The sequence below is a fragment of the Balaenoptera ricei genome, chromosome 16 (genome assembly GCF_028023285.1).
Source record: "Balaenoptera ricei isolate mBalRic1 chromosome 16, mBalRic1.hap2, whole genome shotgun sequence".
Taxonomy (NCBI): Eukaryota; Metazoa; Chordata; class Mammalia; order Artiodactyla; family Balaenopteridae; genus Balaenoptera; species Balaenoptera ricei.
This window is the reverse complement of record NC_082654.1, coordinates 68214987-68231798: the sequence shown is the minus strand read 5'-3', so window position 1 is coordinate 68231798 and position 16812 is coordinate 68214987.

Genomic DNA, 16812 nt, shown 5'->3' with positions numbered 1-16812 from the left:
TACATTAGAAATCAAAAACTCAGAATAGTTAAGAAATTGACAGAAAGTCACATGAAATCACACTGAAATCCAAGTTTTCTCATACAGTTATGTATTCATTCATTCAAAAATCATATTTATTGAGCACCAGTGGTGTTTCAGGCAATGGATTAAGTATTTGAGGTTACAAGAAGAATACCATATCTCCTAGCCTATTGAAACAAGTAAACTATTTGGATGTTACAGAACTTAGAAAATAGTGATTTGTTTTTTTGTTCCCATAAGAAATTTCCAGAGAAGTCATAAAGAAAAGACTTGCAAAAATGAAATGAGGGAAGTAATCCATTCCATTATCGGCATGATCAGGGCCACTGCCTGGTCCAGGACTATTCCATGACCTACTGAATAGACTCCTAATTTGTTTTCTTCTTTTCTATCTCCTACAAAGTTCAATCTTCACTCACAACTCAGAGTTATTTTTAGACTATTAGTTCAGTCATAGCGCTCCTCTACCCTTGGTATCACCCAATATATAGATGATAAATCTCAAATTTATTATCATAGAATGTTTTAAACTAATGACAAACTAATCCTAATCAGTCTTCCAATATTTTCCTCAAAGGATTGAAGTTGGCTTATCTTGACACATATTTTGACTTAAATGGCAGAAACTGATTCCTAATACTCTCCTATCTGAATCTCAGTCAAGATAATAGTATATTTTAGATTAGGAGGTTCTATTGAATAAAAGTTTTTAAATGTTCTACAAATAAGTGCTTTTAACTCTTTCTATATTGTCTTATAAAATAAACAGTGAAATTTGCTGTCAACAAAAGATACTGGACGTCTCTCCAGATGTTTTTGAGACAGGTTATAATTTGTGATTTATATTGATATATAATTTGTAATTTTATATACTTACATTTTTAATATTTGTACTCACATGTATCAATAATAATGAAGGTAAACAAAACAGAATTTTCTGTTTATTAATATGATCTTTTAAATTATGTACAAAACAAACTAAGTTAAAATAGCTCATTGGTTGCCTCTATGTAGTATAAAATCAGCTTAGTGGCATCAGATCTTTGTTTTTCCAGTAAATCATTATCTAAGGAAGAAAGCCTACTCTTGCTTTTATGAATTGTGTACTAATTTGTTTCGTGAGAAGCAGTGTCTTTCCCTTTACATTATCACCTCTAATGGGAGGGGAGATTTTGTCATAAAAAATGTCATGACACATGCTAAGAATGGCTAGCAATATTAACATAAGGAATGGTTGAGGATTCATGCACAGAGTATTCTGAAAGAGACCTGAGTATTCCCAATGAGGATACAGTTACCTCCCAAACAAAGTAATAGGGTCTTTGCAGCCTGGGGAAACCATGCATGGATGGTATCTGGCAGACGAAGTCATTGTTTCACTCTGGCTGGGACATAAAATTGATAGCTTGCTTAGCTTTCTTTCTATCTTTCCCCATCTTACCTCTTCCACCCCTTACTAATCTTCCCTGGGAGCAATTACTTATTAACCCATCTGAACTTAAATCCCCCTCTCAGGGGCTGCTTCTGGAGAACGTGACTCTAAGGGGAAGAAATATAGAAATCAGAGGAAAGAGGGAGAACAGGTCTGGAAGTCAAATTGTGTAAATTTTTAGCATGTTACTAATCAATTAGTAATTGTGTCTATTTTCAGATAAGCAACTGTATCTACATTTATTTTTAGTTGCTATGGGCCTAATGACAGGATTGTGTTTATATCAATTTTTGTGGTTTTTTGGTCTGTGTGTGTTATGTTTCTCCTCTTTGTGTCTAATTTGTATCCAGTTTGTGTACTTAACTACAATTGCTTAATGAGAATGGGATTTATTCTTTATTCCTTATATAGGGAACACCCACGGTATAGACTATACTTGGTCATGGGGCTTGACTTTGCCCCATAAACATATTTCCAAAAATTACATATTGCTATAAAGCTTAAGAATATAATGAAAAGAGTTAAAGTGGGTCATTTAAAAACAAGACCGTGGTGAGTAGTCAACCTTACAGACCCAATACCCCACCTTCCACACCTGGCCTTGGACTTGGTTCTCAGATGTTATGCTATACAGAAGTCCCTAGGGAGAAGCCATGTGAAAACTGAAGCCAACTGCTAGGGAGAGCAGAACTTAATACTTTTTATCTTGATCCATATTTCTATTTTCAGCATCTAAATGTTGCTAAAACCAGTCGCTCCCCCAAAGAGATTATATTCTAACTCATTTGGACTGTAATGTCTAGGACATTACACTTTGTGTTAAATGACACACAAAGTGAGTTGAATTGATTTTCTATTGTGACATTAATTTTTAGTTAATAAATTTTGTGTGCTTATGTGTGCGTGTGTGTGTGTGTGTGTGAGCTGAGTATATTAGTATATTCATGTGATGCACAGCAGCTGCAAAATTCTGTTCTTTGAGACTTCCAGCTGTGACTTTTACTTGCATGAATACTTTAGGGGTCATTTGAGGATTTAGTGTGGGTATAAACCAATTATGGGACTCACTCTTCTGTGGCTCTGTCTTTTCTTCCCCACCTGCATTCTGCGACTATGCTGGTAGCCTACAACTCGGTCCCTGACAACTCCAGCTACTTATATTCTTTTTCTTTTTTTTTCATTAATTCCAGCCTTCTCTCATTGTGAATGCTGGGGTATATCTTAAGGCATTAAGCCGTATAAATGTAAATTTACCTGGTGCAACACCTTTCTTTAGGTGGTCATCTTCCCTCTAGTTTCTGCCTGCTTTTGTTCATTCTTCAGTACTTTCAAATATGTGTTTTTATATTTTGTCCAGATTTTATAATTGTTATCCATGAATGTGTCACTTCACCACTAGGCACCCCACCATTTGGAAACCATTTAAATATTATTGTATTTATTAAGTTCAATAACATGAGAACACATAATATTAATAATCACTAATCAAAAGATATGTCTGATAAATAATAGATTGTAAAGATTCCGAATTAAGTATCTGGATTTCCTTCAGGAGGCTGTAAATATTTTGAGTAAAGAACAGACTGAAGCAACTGAGAAAATACTTTACTATCTCACTGAGATAACTGAGTTGATCAGAAGCATAGAAATTAGAGGAAGTACCTCATATCACTCAGGAAAGGGTATTTCCTGGAGGACAATAAAGAAACATATATATTTAATAAATATATATATTATTGGGGTGCTCTTCAAACTGTTTATATATTAAGTATTCACTTGTCTTTAATAATTTCATTAAATTCTAAATTCCATTTTGGCAAATGAATTGCTTATAAACATATCAGGCCACTTTTAAGAAAATAATATAAGTTGAAATTATGAAAACCAAATTTTGTGTTGCTCAGGTGGGTACTGTGTTATGTTAGTTATTAAGTATTGTAGCTTTTGGAATGTGAGGACCATGAGGATCATCACATTTATACCTAACAGTTTTTTGAGCTACTTATACAGGTGCATTAGTCTTACAGTTTCTAACAAACCAAAGTACCTCAGAGAATTGACTTATACTGAAACCTAATTTACATGTGAATATAATCTGTAATGCTAGATTTTAAAAATATCAAATAATCTTACTAGGCATTATCATATTAAAAGTAATTAGCTATTATCTAGAGAGGTATCATAATATCTTATATGATTAACTACCAAGTAGATTAAATATGCATAAATTTAATTTAGAATTAAATTTTATTAAAATATCTCTAAGGTCTTGGATTTCACAGTTTAAAAAAAAATCTCTGTAGTATATACATATGTCTATCACTGTTACCCTTTAACATGCTAATAATAGACTTCTAGTCAACACTAAAAGAAACAAGAAAAAGAGAAGAAAGAAAAGAAAGAAAGAAAGAAGAGAAACAAAGAAAAATTAGTAATGTGGCATAAGTATTTGAAAAGACAATTCTCTTCTTGTTTCAGGCAATAAGATTTCCTCCTTAATAGAGAACAAAAACAACACGAAAGAGGATCAGTCCCTAAACTGTTAGAACTGAATCAGGTTATTGTCAAAATCAGGACTGTTTCCTCTAGCACAGACCTTAATTTTGGTTAAGTTATTCTAAAATAAACTATGAGACAGAAATTTTATGATACCATGAAACCTAGGAACCAAAGTGTTATTCTACAGCTGCCTTATTTTCTTCACCAAAACTCTTGCACAGTATTCAGGTAATATTACTCCAGTGATTTCAACCCTTTGCTTGTATGTGTTTAACCCACTGTTTGTGCAGATGGAGATCATTTTTTCCTTTTTCAAATATCTAAGTAGATCTGAATTCCAAACCTTTAGATCAGGTATCTACATTTTTTTTTTCTGTAAAGGGCCAGAATATAAATATTTTAATTTTCACAGGCCATTAGGTCTCTGTTGTAAATATTCAGCCCTGCTATTATAGCATGAAAGCAGCCTTAGGCAGTATGTAAATGATGGGCACAGCTGTGTTCCAATAATACTTTATTTACAAAAGCAGGTGACTGGCCTCATAATTTACCCACTATTGCTTTAGGGAGATGGAGTGAGAGCTCCATCAATAGAATATTGATTTTGCCATCAATAGAATGTCTTCCAAAGGATTCTATCAATAGATCTTGTTATCACCTCTCCTGGTGTAGATAAATAGTAACAACATCAAATTGTTATTTCACTTTTTTCACTTTTCTTTAAAGACAAGATTAATAAGGAAACCTCTTGCTCTTCTTTAGTTGCAGCCTAAGTCATCAAGATGGAATAATTTTAGAAGAAAGCTTCTCTCACAACCGTGACAAGTGGTTTCAGGTTCATTTGTTTAAGAATGTGATAAGTATTTGACTGAGAAATGTGCCCAAAGATCTAGTTACTTAACTAGAGACAATATTTAGTAAGCTACATTTGTAATATTAGTGTTTTCCCAATAAAATGTAGAGGAAATTATATGGATTGGACTTCAGGCCAATAAAGAAGAGTTTTACCAAGGGTCTGTCTGAACAAAACTGACAAGAAAAGGCAGCAAGATGCATATATTAAAACGAATGGATATTTTTAAATTGCAGCAATTACTAATTACTGGAGAAATTTTAAAATTTCATAATAACAATTTTTAAAACCCTCGAAGCAAATGTAAGACACGCAAGAATTATATAAAAATATGTAACTTTACTAATGGATGTAAGATGTAAACAGTGGTAAAATATACCTTGTTTTGGTGGCAATGTCTTGTAGGAAATATGCACATTCTTCTTAAATTTATCACTGAAATTTAACTTATCACTTATATTGAAACCAATTGAAACCCTGATTGAAATCAATCAGGGAATTCCCTGGAGGCCCAGTGGTTAAGATTCTGCCTTTCCAGTGCAAGGGGCACGGGTTCGATCCCTGGTCAGGGAACTAAGATCCTGCATGCTGCCTGGCATGGCCAAAAAGAAAAAAAAAAAATCATCAATAAAAATCTCAACCAGGTTTTCATAAGCAGTTGACAAATTTACCTTCAACATAAAATATTTAAGAATAGCTGAGAATTTGGGGGAAGACATGGAGCAATAATAGCAAGGGCCTAATTTGAAAGACAACTAAACATGTTACAAACAGTGCAAAAATAGAAAAAATTTATAAACGAACAAGTTACAACTCTGTCTTATATTTTCACGAAACAAATTCTCAATATGGTAAGGAACTAAGTGTACAAAAATGGAAAATCATACATAAAAGGGTGATAAATAACATTATGGTTCTGGAAGTTCCCACAAAATAAAAATATAAGGAAAAATATGTTTACTACCTCAAGTATTAAGATATCAATATGACAAAATGCTTCACAGATAGTTAAAATGAAAATGTAAGACCTGGAGAAAACATTAACAACCTATATGAAGACAAAGAACCAATCTCTATATTATTTACTTATATAAATAAATAAGAAAAAGGCTACTAATAGAAAAAAATGGAAAATGTGAGAAGGTAATTTACAGCAAAAAATGGTCACAAAATTTTAAGAAAAAATATGTTCAACCTTATCAATCATCATGAAAATACAAATTATAGTAATAAGATAATATCCTTCACTTATTTGATGGATAAAATAAAAAAGGATGATAAACTCCTGGATTAAGGGAACTTTTCCTACTTTTGATATTTCAAATTAGTACAATTATGTGCAGGATAATTTGACAGTATTAGTTAAATTAAAAGTTATATGACACATTAATATTATTATTTCATTCCTCTATATATCTGCTATAAAAGTAATCAATGGTATACAAAGAGACTTGGCAAATGGGATTGTTGTAGTACTGGTGAAACAACATTAATATGGATATAGTTAAATAAATTATGCTCTATCTATACAGTAGACTGCTATGTAACAGTTAGAACTACATGTTCTGATGTATGTTAACTAGATTTATTATGATGATAATTTTGCAATATATACCAATAGCGAATCATTATGTTGTACACCTGAAACTAATATAATATTGTGTGTCAACTATATCTCAATTAGGAAAAAAACATAAGGTAGATCTTTTTTATTCTAACATAGAAAAATCTCTACAGCACATTATGATACGGAAAGCTAAGCATCCAGAGTATATATGACACAATTCCTTTGTTTAAGTAAATACACCTAAAACATGTTTCTGTAATTGTTTCAAGTTTTGTGTAGTACTATGGAATACTAATACAATGAAAACTGATTGTATAATTCAGTTAAAAATTGCACTTTTTAAAAATTAGTAGGCAAAAATAAGCATCTTATATATCTTGTCATTTGTATAAAATCTTGTAAATCAAGAAGTAACCTATGCTTTTCTTTTAATCACTGAAAAATTTCACAGCAAAAATCTTTAAGCATGTAAATATCATCATTGCCTACTAATTGTGGTTAATTGGTCTGTTCATTTGGTTTAGGCAAAGCTAGAAGTGACTCAATATTTACAAAGCATTGAACCAGCGGCTGTTTTGAAAAATCCCAAGATAATATTCTGCAGGAGAGTGCTTTTGGTTAATACCACAAAAGGTAAGTTTTCATAAAATAATACGTAAAATAAGTCATCTTTACTATAAAATTCCTGCGTTTTTTTAAGTGAAATTGGTATATAACATTATATTAGTTTCAGGTATACAAAGTAATAATTTGATATTTGTATACACTGCAGCATGATCACCACAGTATGTCTACTTATTATTTGTCATCATGCAATTGACTCCCTTCACCCCCACCAGCCCCATTCTCCTCTGGAAACCACAAATCTGTTTCCTGTACCTATGAGTTTTGTTTTGTTTGTATATATATTTTTAAGTCCACATACTGATGAAATCATACAGTATTTGTCTTTCTCTGTCTGACTTATTTCACTTAATATAATACCCTCAAGATTTCACTTAGTATAATACCCTAGGGTTGTCACAAATGGCAAGATTTCCTTCTTTTTTATGGCTGAGTAGTATTCAGTTGTGTGTGTGTGTGTGTGTGTGTGTGTGTATCACATCTTCTCTATCCATTCATCCATCTATGGACATCTAGATTGTTTCCATATATTGACTATTGTAAATAATGCTGCAATGAACATAGAGGTGCATATATCTTTTCAAGTTTGTATTTTTAATTAAAGAACTTGCTCTAGACAGCAAATATTTAACATTTTCCATTGTACTATAAAGGGGGTAAAAACTATTAGAGGAAGAATTTAAGCTCTGAAGCTCGGGTCTGCAAATGTGGATATCCAGGGGCATTCGCCCAGGGTAGTTGTCGTAAAGATTCTGGGAAGCCACCAAGAACTTTATGAAATATCTGTAGCAATAATATCTTCCCTTTATATACTGAAGATAGTATTGAGGCAGGAGATAGATGAGCTCCAGGCCAGACATGCATTATCAGCCCCCTGTTTACATTTCCTGAGGCAAGAGACAAACGGGCATCAGACTACATATTTATGATTGGACTCCTTTCTATATTTCGAGATCTGCACTTCGATATAAGAAATGGCAAGAGGAATAGGGTAGATAACCAGACATTGGACACTTTTATAACAGGGACAGAGAGGGCCTAAACACTGTTAAAAGATCAAGAGGTCATACATGTCCCATCCTTGGGGCAAGGGAAACATTGCACATGCGCAGAAAGGCTCCTTGGGAGTCAAAAAGGAGGGGGCACCACCCTATAATATGTGATGCTAAGGCTGTCCCATAGGCCTCTGTCCTGTAATTCATCTTGGAAAAAAGTTGTGCTTGCATGTTGGGGACGGTCCCAAGGCAGGTCAGATATAGAAAAAGAAACCAGATAATTGGCCAAAGGTAAACAAAGACCCGGAAGAACTGCCCTATGTAAGTGACTTAACGGCCTCTTTACTGCACTCCTCCTCATTAGGGAGGACGCCCACAGCCTTTCTCTCTTTGTGTGCATCTCTGCCTTGCTTCTGTCTTAACTAAGCAAACTGTTTCTCTGTGTGATCTCCCACTTGTTGTTGTGCTATGTCTCTAATAATAAACTTTGTACATGTTTTTACAAAAAAAAAATTGTATTTTTTGGGCTTCAGATAAATGACCAGAAGTAAAACAGCTGGATCATATGGTATTTCTATTTTTAATTTCTTGAGAGACCTCCATACTGTTTCCTATAGTGGCGAAACCAATTTACATTCCCACCAACAGTGTACAAGTGTTCCCTTTCTTCACATTCTCTCCAACACTTGTTATTTCTTGCCTTTTTGATAATAGCCATTCTAGCAAGTATGAGGTGATGACTCATTGTGGTTTTAATTTGTATTTCCCTAATGATTAGTGATATTGAATATCTTTTCATGTGCCTGTTGGCCATTTGTATGTCTCCTTTGGAAAAAAATGTACCTTTTTTAATCAAATTGTTTGTTATTTTTGCTATTGAGTTGAGTTCTTTACATATTTTGGGTATTAACCCATTATCAGATGTATGATTTGCAAATATTTTCTCCCACAGGTTGTCTTTTCAGTTTTTTCATTTTTTTTAATTTTTAATTTTTACTGGAGTATAGTTGATTTACAAGGTTGACTTTTCATTTTGTTGATGGTTTCCTTTGCTGTGCAAAACTTTTAGTTTGATGTTGTTCCACTTGTTTATTTTTGCTCTTGTTGCGTTTGCTTTTGGAGTCAGATACATAAATTCAATGCCAAGACTGATGTGAAAGATTTTACTGCCTATGTTTTCTTCCAGAATGTTTATGGTTTCAGGTCTTATATTAAATTAATTTTTGTGTATGGTGTGAAACAGTGGTCCAGTTTCATTCTTTTGCATGTGGCTGTCCAGTTTTCCCAACCCAATTTATTGAAGAGAGTGTCCTTTCCCTATTATAAATTCTTGACTTCTTTATCATAAATTAATTAACCATATGTGCTGGGGGGTTTATTTCTGGGCTCTTTATTTTGTTACATTGATCTATGTGTCTATTTTTATGCCAATACCATACTGTTTTGATTACTGTAACTTTGTAGTAAAATTTGAAACTAGGGAGCATGATACATCTAGCTTTGCTCTTCTTTCTTAAGATTGCTTTGGCTATTTGTGGTCTTTTGTGGTTCTATAGAAATATTTGTTCTATTTCTGTGAAAAATGCCACTAGAATTTTGTTGGGGATTGCATTAAATCTGTAGTTTGCTTTGGATAGTATGGTCATAATAACAATATTAATTTTTCCAACCCATGAGTACAGTATATCTTTCCATCTATTTGTGTTATCTTCACTTTCTTTCATCAGTATCTTATGGTTTTCCAAGTACAGGTCTTTCACCACCTTGGTTAAATTTACTCCAAGGTATTTTATTCTTTTTAATGCAGTTGTAAATGGGATTGTTTTCTTGATTTCTATTCCTGATAGTTTGTTTTTAGAGTATAGAAATGCAACAGACTTCTGTACATTAATTTTATATCCTGAAACTTTACTGGATTAATTTATTAGGCAAGTTTTTTGATGACGTCTTTAGGGTTTACTATATATAGTATCATGTCACGTGCAAATAGTGACAATTTCTTTTTTCTTTTCCAATTTGGATATCTTTTGTTTGTTTATTTTTTGCCTAATTCCTGTAGCTGGGATTTCCAATACCATGTGAATAAGTGTTGAGAGTAAGCATCTTTGTCTTCTTCCTGATCTTAGGGGGAAAAGTTTCAGCTTTTCACTGTTGAGTATATGTTAGCTGTGGGTTTGTCATATGTGGCATTTATTATATTGACTACATTCCCTCTATTCCCACTGTGTATAGAGTTTTTTGCTTTTTTTTTTAATCATTCCTTGGGTTATTTTTGTTAGTTTTTTTTTATCACAAGGAAGATAAAAGTATTTAAAATGATCTGGGACATTAGAATTTTCTATTCTGAATTTATTAGTATATGATCAAAATTTTGAACGGATTCATTTTTTAAAAAGTATTTTGTATTTAGGCATTCAATCATCTGGTTTATTTCTAAGAGTTTCTTATAAGACTGGAGGATGTCTTCCAGTTCACACAACACACAAATATTCTGTTAGGTCACTAGAAGTACAAATTCCTCTTTTCAACTCCAACTATATCTATGGCAGCTGCACATTCCATTCTCATTGATCAAAGTCCAAGGCAAAGAATAATCCTTAGTAATTGCTTACTTATTCAATTTGCTTTTTGGCTCAATGTTCTAGTAAGATTCTTTCTGAAAGGTCAGCAACTTGTCTCCAATTCATTTAATTAAATATGAAAAAGGAAAGAAGCTTTTTATAATTTAGTGAGAACAAGGTACATAATCACAAAGTGAAAGGTGTTAATATCTATTCTTAGTGAAAATGAACTGCAGCATTTTTCATCTTTTATCAGAACTTTAATTGGCATTATAATAAGGGTATCTTATAAAGCAACCGCATAGTAAAGAAGACAATAGCTAGCAAGAATCCCCATTGTTGAAGAACCCTTTTCATCATCTGAAAGAAAAGAAGGATTAAAATAGATTATTAAATGATAACTTTATACATTTGAAACCAGTTGTAAGAGGAGTTTTTTGTAGTTGCTGCAGAGCAAGAAGTCATTTAGAATGTGGACTCATTAACAAACCGTACCTAAATTTGAGTGAGAGATTGATAGGATTTTATTCATGTGCCAATTAATTCCTTCTCCTACAAAGTCTCATTTCTATTTTCATCTCAAAATCAACCATCTGCTCCAGCCAGCACTGATTAGTGAGTTTTTAATGGTTAAGGTTTACACCTTGTCATCCACTTATTAGCTACACGATTAGTACCAAGTTTCTTATCCTCACTGATCATCAGTTTTCTTATGCATAAAATGGGATAATAAAATGCACTCTAGTACCTGTTTCATAAAGTTGTAGTGGGCACTAAACAATTCATGTAAAATGATTTGCACAGGAATAGTTTTGTAGTTAATAATCATAAAGATGGAAGTCATTAGTGCCTTTATCCCATAGTGCATCCTTTTTAAATACTTTCCTCTATACTTATGGTACAGTAGAAATGGTTTCCTTGAATGCTTTTCTACTCCTCTCCACTCATGCAAATGTTTCCAGCTCCTCCAATGAATATCTCTCTGATCAGCCCTGTGAGTTGGTATTATCAATGCTACCTACTTTACACTTTTAAAAGTCTTTCCTCTTTATTAGAATAATTACTGTTCCCAAATACATTTACCTGTTCCTCTATATTATAATTTTTTAAGATTTTATTCTTCTTTTGTGTCTCAGTTCTTGTTGAGAATATGAGAAAATCTACAAAATATTTCCTGAAAACATGTCATATATATGATAAATATTTTTTCATACATATGTATATTTATATACATGTTTGTACACATATATGATTTTTTGCACCCAATTTCATGGGAGTACATAGCCTACATCACATCTCTAGTCCATCTAGATGTCATCTAGGGGTCCATGAAACCAGTCTTAAATATTGTGAAATCTCTGTATATGTAGAAATCTTAAACTGGCACACAGCCGATTCTGCATTAGAATATTCCAATTTCCCTTTCCTCAAAATTACAGAAAAATGTAGATATTGTATAAAACACTCAGAAACTCAATGTAAAGTCAAGTTAGAAAAGAAAAGTGGAACAAATATTAGCTTGAAAGGAGGGCAGCTGAAGTCTTGTAAGCTAAGGGATATATCAGAACATGAAGACATAGCAAGGGCATATAATATTGTAGAAAAGTTTAAGATACATTTAAGAAAAGATATATTTCTACCTTGCTTGTGATGGAGGTGCAAAGAAAGAGGGGTCCATCATGGATGCCCACCAAGGGAGATGGACAGTGTTTGGGGATGTTTGTATGTGAAGGAAGGTAACTTATTGCAGTGAGAGGTTAGCATATGTAATCAACTCTTTGTTTCTTTATATTGGGCCAAGTTGGCGGATTCCAACTTTGTGTTCAACATTTGGCAGGCTAATGTAAGCGGCTAATAATAATGAACTATCAGTGAAGATTTTCCAAGACTACTAACTCCTTGGCATATCAAAAGAGGTCCATTGGAGATGTTTGCTGCAAGAGATTAATATGAATATCAGCCCTCATTTTTCTTTTTGTCTGGCATAGCAACCAACACACAGTGAATGTTGAAAAATCTTTTGTTGAGTATTTTTTTTACTAACCAGACATGTGTCTGTGCAAAAACCTGGACAATTCCACCATACACTAGCAAAAGTTGTTCAGCTTATTTCAGCTTTACAAGGAAATTTCACATCAAAGAGAGGTACAGGCTTTTTGGAAATCAGTGTGGGAAAGACAGTGAGGAGCCAGAGGAAGTGATGGAGTAAAGTGCCCCTATGTCTTAGGCACTCATGTGGAAAATTAACTGTTCACCATCTGGGTCATTAGAGTGACTTGGGAAGACTCGGGTAGGCTTAGTGATTAGGCTGCTCTAGTAGAAATTCAGAAACCTCAATTTTGTTACTGACTTTCTGCCTTTTGACCTTTTGAAAAAGTAATTTCAGATCTCATTTTCTCTGGCTCTTAAATAGAATCATACTTGTCTGTAAGGCAATTTTAAGATACTCAGATGAATGATATACATGTTTAAATGCAATTCTCTACTGATTTACTGGAAGACATATATTTCTTTGCTTGGAAAGTGCCTTTTATATTTTATTAGCTCTTATACCATATTAAAAAATTCTTGAAATAGGCAGCTAGTAGAATTGCCACTTTGCCAATATGTAAACTGAATAATAGAACTACAAATAAAAGGATCAGAAGTCAGAATCTCAAGTATCATATAGTCATTTAACCCCAAAATGAGAGTGAATAAAGAACTTTGATAAAGCACAATGTTGAACCTTAGATAAGACATAATAATGTTCACTATATCTAATTTGTGTTAATAACAGTAGTTAATAAAAAGCAATGATTATGTGCAGGTACTGTTCTAAGAATTTTACATATATTAACTCAGATAATCTCACCACAGCCTTGCAAGTTATATACTATTGCTGTTTCCTTGTTCACTTGAGGAATCTGAGGCATAAACTATCGAATATACTTGAGATCAGTAAATGGCAGAACCAAGATTTGAACCTGGGAAAAATGGATTCAGAATCTGGGTTCATACCACTGTATTATACTATGCATCCAGTTGGATAGCTTTTCAAAACCATTGTTAAGTCACAAATCCAGTAAGTCATCTCTAATCAAACATTACCTATCAACTTACTTCAACTATTTTAAAAATTGGTTAAAGAAATTTTGGGTTTTTTTTAATACATGAAATAACATATATTTAATTGCTATAATGTGTAAAGGGCTAAATTTTACACTGGTTGGATGGAAAATTGAGTAAGACCGCATTGGTTTCTTGTTATTTCTGCATTCTAACCGGAAGATCCCAATATCAGTATGAAAAGGACAAAAGTGTACAGTCAGATATTTACTATTAAAAGGGCCATAGTTACCCCAAGACTTATTGACTGTTATGACAGTATAGACAAGGACTTGGACGTTGTAAAACATAAATTAACACTTCCATAAAGATTTCATTTTGTTTTGTTTTTGTTTGAGACTAAGAGTTTCAACTATTCTCCTAAGCTCCACTTAATGCTCACATGCACCTCAAGCAAAACTATTGGGACAGACACTTTTACATTTTAGATATATTCATAATAATCAAAATATTTTCATTGTTGATGTATTAATAGGTGGTTCAAAACACAGTTGACCCAAACCATTTGTTACAAATCAGTGTATAGTTAAACTAATTTAAACAGAGAATGTACGTTCAGATTCACAATTCTTAGACTATAGCTGATCCATAGTCACAAGCCATTCCTCCTAATTAAAGCTTGGTCTTACACTCCGCTAAAACTTGATGATAGATTTAAAGGAGTCATTATCCATGTAAACTCATCTCAACAAGTTCTTATAAATTTTTTTCTTCAATGAGCCCACAAATATCCTTTATTAAAATGTGGGTGGATTTTCTTTTTTTAATACTCTAATCAGAATGAGTGGCTCAGATTGTTTCATACACCATATTTTCTAAATCATTTTAGCAGCTGAAAGGTCCTGCCTCTATGTAAGACAATGCATCAATATTATTTTTCATCTAGTTACTTTTGTATAGAACAAAAAAAAAGGTTTTGAGGAAATAACATCACCAAAATTGCTTTTGTAAAAGACTATCTATGCTGCATACGTTATTTTATATTCTAAACTATGCCAAACTATATTATTTGGCTTTCCATTTTGAAATCCTGCAGGTGGAGAAACATGTTTCTTCTCTTTTTTTTTTTTTTCTGGTTTTCCCCTATAAATTTTATATAGCTATTTACTTGAAATTGTGTTCAACTTGCTAGAAATGTGGTGTGACAAACATAACTAACCAAAATTTTATGCATATTTGTCTGTCAAAGGTTCAAATTTGTGTTTTGGATACTACTTATGTAGTTTGGACATATTTATGTGTGGCTTCTAGAGGAAAATGAGAAATTGAGCATCACAATTTCTAAGCAACTTAAATTGCAGTGTGAGACAGGCATTGGTCTTTCTAGGATAATATGTCATATGGTAAATGGCCAGTTAGTCTCTTACTTAGATTACAGATTATTCCACACAGCATAAAGCAATGGAGATGGAATACTTTGATTCAAAATGGTAATTCATTCATGATGTGATACTACAGGTTGTAGGGTTTGAACTCAGTAATATAAAGGTAAAAATCAGCAGGTAATATACCATATCTGTTTTTCCTTCATAATTTCATCTTTAGAGAAACACAAAGTGGGATGAAATAAATACTCAGTGACTATAAATCAACTAACCTAATAAGACACTTAGGAGTAATAGCCATAGGAATGCAATTTAAATAAATAGGAAAACCATTTGGGTACCTAGTATGAAAAATAGGATTAGTTTTACAAAGAAGGATGGAGTAAAACGTATGTTACAGCACAAAACAAAATAGCCATAGGGTCTAAATTCCCTGAAGTGGCTTCTATGGTTGAAGTAAATATTTATTTCTGCTTGGTGAATAAGGACATGTCAAAATTTTCTATGCTGCATCTGGGGAAAGTGACATACATTTTCACTTCTGCTACATGTTACAAGTTCATGCCAGTGAAATAGACAGTTGTGTCTTTTGTGGGTTTCTTCTGACAGAATGAACAGTATAAAAATACTAATAAAGAAGTTCAAGCCAATTCTTTGTTCCATAGCTATTTCCACCATTGCAACTTAACACGCCTTGGTTTTTCAAATTGGATAGTACTAGTCCCTCAAAGATAATACATCAGTGTTCTCAGTCTGCTCTTTGAATGGGTATATTGAGCAATGCTCCACCAACTACACATTATAAGGGGAAAAAAATGTACCAATTCATATAATAGATAAGATTCTTCTTTTGGAAGGGACCAGTGGATAGGGCTGCTGATAGACTTCACGCTTCTTTGCTACATGTACCAGTTATGCTTTCTCTTACAAGATGTTTCTGCAATTATCCCAAGAGCAGCTTCTTTGCTGTGCTACAAATATAGAGAGTGATGCTACACACAGAATGGGAATGATATGTTAAATGTATTCTATTAGCACTTCATAAAAGTTGCATGGACTTAAAACATCTGCATTCAAGTCCAGCTCTGCCACTTCAAGCTATATAACATGGGCTAATTTTTCTCATATGGGTAAAAAGGATAATGATACTTTAATATATGGTTATGATGACGTGATGGTCAAATGTGGTAATATATGAGAAAGTGACCTTGTGAACTCTAAACTGCTATAGAAATATATAATGTCATTATTCAGGATATGAACTTAGCTACATAAGTGCCCATTTAAAATTGTACATTTAATTGTATGTTATAAAATGCTTTGCATTTATACAAACTATTTTTCAATGAGCTGTTTTTATTCATGCACGTCTTAAAAGGTTTAATTTTTTAATATTTAAGCATCATTTAACTCTCCCAAATTTTCACTAAGTCAAGAACCAACAAATTATGTGAGTTCATCCTTGCCACACATGTTTTATGTGCAAAAACAACAACAACGACATTTATCAAGAGTATTTTTCATTGTGAAGGGCCCAAATATTAAATGAACTATTTTCAAAACTATAAATTTATTCTAAAATAGTGTTATTAATTTCCTCACACATCTAACAAAACAAACATAAATAAAGAGGTACAATCTCATGAAACATTCTCTATCTCAAAGAATTAATTTTTTCACCACCTAAAAACTATTAGCACAGTAAGAAAAAGTCAATGGTTATTTCAAGCCAGATAATAGGGCATTCTAAAAAATAGGCACAATCATTTACTTTACTTGTTTCTATGTTTCCGGTAAATGGGACATTGGCCATTTGGTGTCTTT